This window comes from Ornithorhynchus anatinus, chromosome 15 (assembly GCF_004115215.2).
Source record: "Ornithorhynchus anatinus isolate Pmale09 chromosome 15, mOrnAna1.pri.v4, whole genome shotgun sequence".
Taxonomy (NCBI): Eukaryota; Metazoa; Chordata; class Mammalia; order Monotremata; family Ornithorhynchidae; genus Ornithorhynchus; species Ornithorhynchus anatinus.
Window position 1 is genome coordinate 11,759,132 of NC_041742.1, and position 5,718 is coordinate 11,764,849.

The following is a 5,718-nucleotide window of genomic DNA, read 5'->3' on the forward strand; positions in this document are numbered from 1 at the left end:
TCTCCTCTTTCTTTCTCTCTGCCTCACATTTTCTCGCCTCCATTTCCCCTCTCATCCTCTCTTTCTCTTCTTTCTCTTTCTCCGCTTTTCACTCCTTCTCTCTTCTGTCTCTCCTCCCTCTTTCTTTCTCACTGTTTTACTCTTGCTACTTTTCCCATTCCCTCTCTCATTCCCCATCCTTTCACCCTATTTCTCTTTCTTTCCCACTCCAATTTCCCCCCTCTTCATTTCTATTCTTCCACCTTCCCTCCCTCCCTCTCACACACTTTATCTATTTTTCTGTCTCCCTCTCCTTCCCATTCCTTCATGTCTTTTAGGAGGCCATCTTTACTTCTGACCAAGAACTCAAATGAATGGACATCAGAGACATCTCCTTGGGAACTGTAATGCAGCTACAAATCAGCACTGGAGCATCAGTGAATGTTTTCCTCCTCGTGTTTTATACCCACATGGTCTTCTCCAGCCACAAGCTCAGCTCCTCAGACTTGATCCTCACCCACCTAGCTTTGGCCAATACCATCATCCTTCTCACCTATGGAATCCCAGAGACCATTTCTGCTTGAGGATGGAGAAATTTCCTGGACACCATTGGATGCAAAATTGTCTTATGTGTTTACCGAGTGGCCCAGGGCCTCTCCATCTGCACCACCTGCCTCTTGAGTATCTTCTAGGCCATCACCATCAGTCCCAGCACCTCCTGGTGGGTAGGGGTTAAAGCCAAGTTACCCAAATGTATCATTCCTTCCTTTGTCTTTTTCTGGGTACTCAATCTGTTGATCGACATCAATGCACTGGTGTATGCTTCAGACCCCCAGAACAACACCACCATTCAAATTACAAATGATCTTAAATATTGTTCAGTAACCATTCTCAGTTCAGAGGGCATCCTGATAAATGCCATTATGTTCTCTGGCCATGATCTGCTCTTTGTGGGACTCATGAGCACAGCCAGTGGCTACATGGTATTCATCCTGCACAGACACCACCGGCGGGTCTGTCATCTCCACAGTCCCAGCAGCTCCCCTAGGGCGATGCCCGAGGTCCAAGCGGCCAAGAGAATCGTCGCCCTGGTCACGCTCTATGTCCTCCTTTATGGGCGCCATTCCATCATGTTCAGCATTTTACTCAACAGGAAAGAAAAGTCTCCTCTACTGGTGAATATCATCACCGCAATGTTATTTGGCTTTCCTATTCTCAGTCCCTTCCTGTTGATTCACAGTGACAGGAGGATGAGAACATTTTGGAAAAGAGAATCAACTGTTTCTATCATGGATCCTTCTTAGTGTCCCAAGGAATTTTCCTGCTCTCCCACTCTGACCTAAGAAGGCTCAGAGTGAGAGAAGTCAGGACTTGCCAACTGAATCTGTTTAATGAGGCCTCAGTCTCACCTAAATGAAGGATTCCATCCCCAGTGATACTGACTGAAGGGATGGGGAAGGTGAGCAATGCAACTCCATCAAAACAATGATACAGTTATAACTCAACAATCAACAACAGGACTACAACGCTGACCCTTGTTTCCAAGGTTCAGTTCCTTCACTCCACCAATTCACAAATCAGGTGTAATGATTGAGCAACTACCTTGTACTGAGCGTTGTAGTAAGTACTTGAGAGAAAGCAGCAGAGTTAGGAGACACGATCCCTAGATCCTCAGGACTGGAAGCCTATGAGGGCAAGATTGTGTTTACTAACTCTTTTGTACTCTCCCAAGTGGCTCTGGATGCAGTAATACACTTGGTAAATACCTTAGACTGATCCTTGCCCACTTGGAAATCAAACTTTTTTTGTATTTGATTGAGCATCTACGGTTTGCAGACCACTCTGCTGAAAGCTTGGAGAGGACAGTAATGTTAGAAGACAGACTCCCTGCTCTCAAGGATTGTATATGCTAATATGCCTTGAGCACCTGCCATGTGCAGTGCAATGTGCTAAGTGCTTGCTACAAAATGATTAATTTAATAGTCATAATCACTTCCCTGAAAAAACTTTTATTCCAGTGGAGGAGGCAGACATGTAAACAAATTATACAGAGAAAAGAAAAGAGGAAAGTGAGTATGTAGGTGAGTTTAGTGCTTGGGTAATCAGAGTGTGAGGATAACTGCATAATTCTATTTATGTGTTTACAAATGCAAAGAGAAAGAATTTGGAAAGATGGATTTGTGGGTAAGCACTTACATCCTACAGAATATACTTCTGAATGTACAGAAGTGTTAAAATTTGTGACAATGAATAAATATAATAGTGACACAAAGAGGTATGGTGGTGGGAGGTGGCATGGTGAGGCCTGGTGAGCTCAAAACTGAATAAGGGAAAGCCTTTTGGAAGAGGTGTGATTTCAGATGGGTTTTTATTATTAGTATTATTAATTACTATGGCATTTGTTAAGGGCTTACTGTGTGCCACCCCCCTCCTCAAAATTCTCCAGCGGTTGCCTCACTATTGGCTTCAAAGCACTTCATTACCTTGCCCCCTCCTACCTCACCTCCCTTCTCTCCTACAGTCCAGCCCACACACTCTGCTCCTCTCAATACTAACTCAGCAATGCAACTCCATCAAAACAATGATACAATTATCACTCAACAATCAACAACAGGACCACAGTGCTGACCCTTGTTTCCAAGGTTCAATTCCTTCACTCCACCGATTCACAAATCAGGTGTAATGACTGAACAACTACCTTGTACTGAGCACTGTAGGAAGTACTTGAGAGAAAGCAGCAAAGTTAGGAGACACTGAGCCTCATTCTCGCCTGTTCCACCACCGACCCCTGGCCCATGTCCTACCTCTGGCCTGGAATGCCCTCCTTCCTCAAATCCGCCAAACTAGCACACTTCCCCCCATTCAAAGCCCTACTGAAAGCTCACCTCCTCCAGGAGGTCTTCCCAGACTAAGTCCCCCTTTTCCTTGCTCCCCTCCCCTTCACATCGCCCTGACTCAACTCCCTTTGCTCTATCCAGGTCCCCACCCCACAGCACTTGTGTATGTATGTACATATTTATCATTATAATTCTATTTATTTTTATTAAGGATGTGTTCATATCTATAATTCCATTTATTTATAATGTTTCTACTGATGCCTGTTTATTTGTTTTGATGTCTATTCTCCCCCTTCTAGACTGTGTGCCTGTTGTGGACAAGGATTATCTCTATTTGTTGCTGAATTGTACTTCCCAAGCACTTAATACAGTGTTCTGCACACAATAAGCGAATAATAAGTACAATTAAATGAACAAATGCATGATTGCCAGGTACTGAACTCAGCTCTGGGGTGAAGCAAATTTGGTTGGACACAGTCCCTGTCCCATGTGGGACTTACAGTCTCAACCCCCATTTTAAAGATGAGAGAACTGAGGCCCAGAGAAATGAAGTAACTTGCAGAGGGTCACACAGCAGATGAGTGGAGGAGGCAGGATTAGAACTCATAAACCTTCTGACCATCTAACTTCCAGGCTTGGGCTCTAGCCACTATGCCATGCTGCTTTCCTTCTGAAGAAGGGGGGAACAGTTCTCTGGCCGAATTGAAGGACTAGGGAACGTGGGTAAGAGGTAGAGTGTGAGCATGAGTAGAGGTTGGAAAATTATGGAGTTTATGATCCAAAGCTGACTCGAAGATATACTAAAGGTTGGCAGGAAATAGACAGGGAGAGGAGAAAATGTTCAGCTCCATTTCCTTGGTTTTACCCCTTGTAGTCCTAGTGAGACCTGCCTCTGGAGTGTGCCCTGAGTCCTAATTGTTCAACCATGCTTTAGGCAACATCACTTAACTCTTTCTAGATTATTAGTTCCTGCCACCATCAATCAGTCATAGTGATTAAATATCTATTGTAAATTTCAGGTGCTTGTTTGGGGAGGCAACAGGATTGGAAACTCAGTCCAGTGAGGGGTGCTCTGCATAGACTAAGCACTCAGTAAATACCAGTGATTGATCGATTGATTATTTGTAATAATAATAATAAGATTAACAGTAATAAAAAGAATTGTGATATTTTCTAAGCGCTTACTATGAACCAGGCACTGTTCTAAGCACTGGGGTGCATACAAGAAAATTAGGTCGAACCCAGTCCCTGTCCTACAAGGGGCTCAGAGTCTTAGCACCCATTTTACAGAGGAGGTAAGTGACTTGCTCAAGGTCCCACAGTAGACAAGTGGCAGAGTCGGGACAAGAACGCATTACCTTCTGACTCTCTGGTCTGTGCTTTATCTACTATACCATGAGGCTTCTCATAAGGCCTACTATGGGGAAGGTGGGAGCTGCCTGCCACACCAATCTCCTCCTCCCAGCTTTCCTTCCCTCTTGCTGAGAAGAGTGATGAGGGTGAGACACACAGACAAGGAAGGGGCTGGTAGGAGTTGGGACCCAGGTGTATCTGTGGCCACGTGTGACCCAGAGGGTGAGAGGATCAAATTCGCACTAGAGACCCAGGCTTAGCTACAGGCAGAGCTGGGCTGAGGGTGGAAGCTGGGATGTACCTGGAGCTACAGGTTGTCATGTTTCTCCATGGGCATCTCCGATGGTCAATTAGCAGCGGGTAATTGTGGGAAGAGATCTGGGCTTATCTTGTCCCTGATTGGTGGGCAGCAGGGAGGGGAGTCTGGGCATTTCCAAAGTTGTCTTAGACCATGCGTCAGAGCTGATTAATGTTTAGGGATTCACTCATTAACACGCACGCACACACACACAAACACACTCAGGCACTCTGATAATGCCCTCAGGGAGGGGAGAAGTGAGGAAAGCAGCTGATAAATGTTGCCTTAGGCTTGACCTGCCTAGGTCTCACTGCCTTAAACTGCCCTCCCAGCCAGCATGAGCGATGAAACAGGTGAGTAAGACAAAGACTTCTCCATTAGTATGGTTTCTGGGTTTCCATAGGAATTCTGCAGCTTTGGACTGGGGCTCTGGTGTGGGTCAGGGCTGGTCACCTCTGAAAAGCCTTCTTCTAGGGCTCCCCACTTCCCAATCCCAGAAACTTTACAGAAGAGTTCTCTCCATATTAGACTGGATCCCCTTCTGTCTCAGAAAAGAATTAGTTTTACTCTTATTAATAGTAATAATGATAGTATTTGTTGAGCACTTACAATGCGCCTAGCGCTGTTCTAAGCACTGGGGTAGATACAAGGTGTCAAAAGCAGTGTGCTGCCACCCTGACTGCCCTGTGAGTTAAGAATGGCTCCCAGATAGTTCCTAGCTAGTGGTGGGCACAGAGAGCTTGGGCACAAAGAGATGCTTACAGAGCACACAATTCCCTGTGCCACCACAGTTGCCCCTCTTTCCTTCTGCAACATCATTCATTCAATTATATTCCTTGAGCACTTACTGGGTGCAGAACACTGTACTAAGTGCTTAGCCGGGCTGCAGTGACCATGACCTGGGAGAAGCTAGTCCCTGTCCCCTCTTGGCCACACTTCAAAGCAGTCACAACAGCAGTCCCACAATCCCAGAGGAGCAGAATGAGTACTATGGACAGGGGCAACGAACTTCAGAGATACCATTCTCCACATCTACAGCCCAGAAGTTTGAGGAAACAAGAACCATAGCCTTCTCTCTTCCTATCCACCTCCTCCCCAAATGTCCTCTGCAGTCTCCCACTCTCTCTCTCCATCTGCCCCATCCCCATCTCCTTCCTTTCAGGTCCATTCCCTCCCTTACTCTCCCTCTCCTCCTTTCCCCTTCCCAGGTGTCTACAGGAGGCCATTTCTGCTTTGAAAAGTAAATTCAGG

At 45.8% G+C, this 5,718-nt stretch overlaps 1 pseudogene; it reads left to right on the top strand.

Moving 5' to 3' along the window:
• On the top strand, window positions 387-1,283 carry ORNANAV1R-PS3644 (vomeronasal 1 receptor ornAnaV1R-ps3644 pseudogene; annotated as a pseudogene).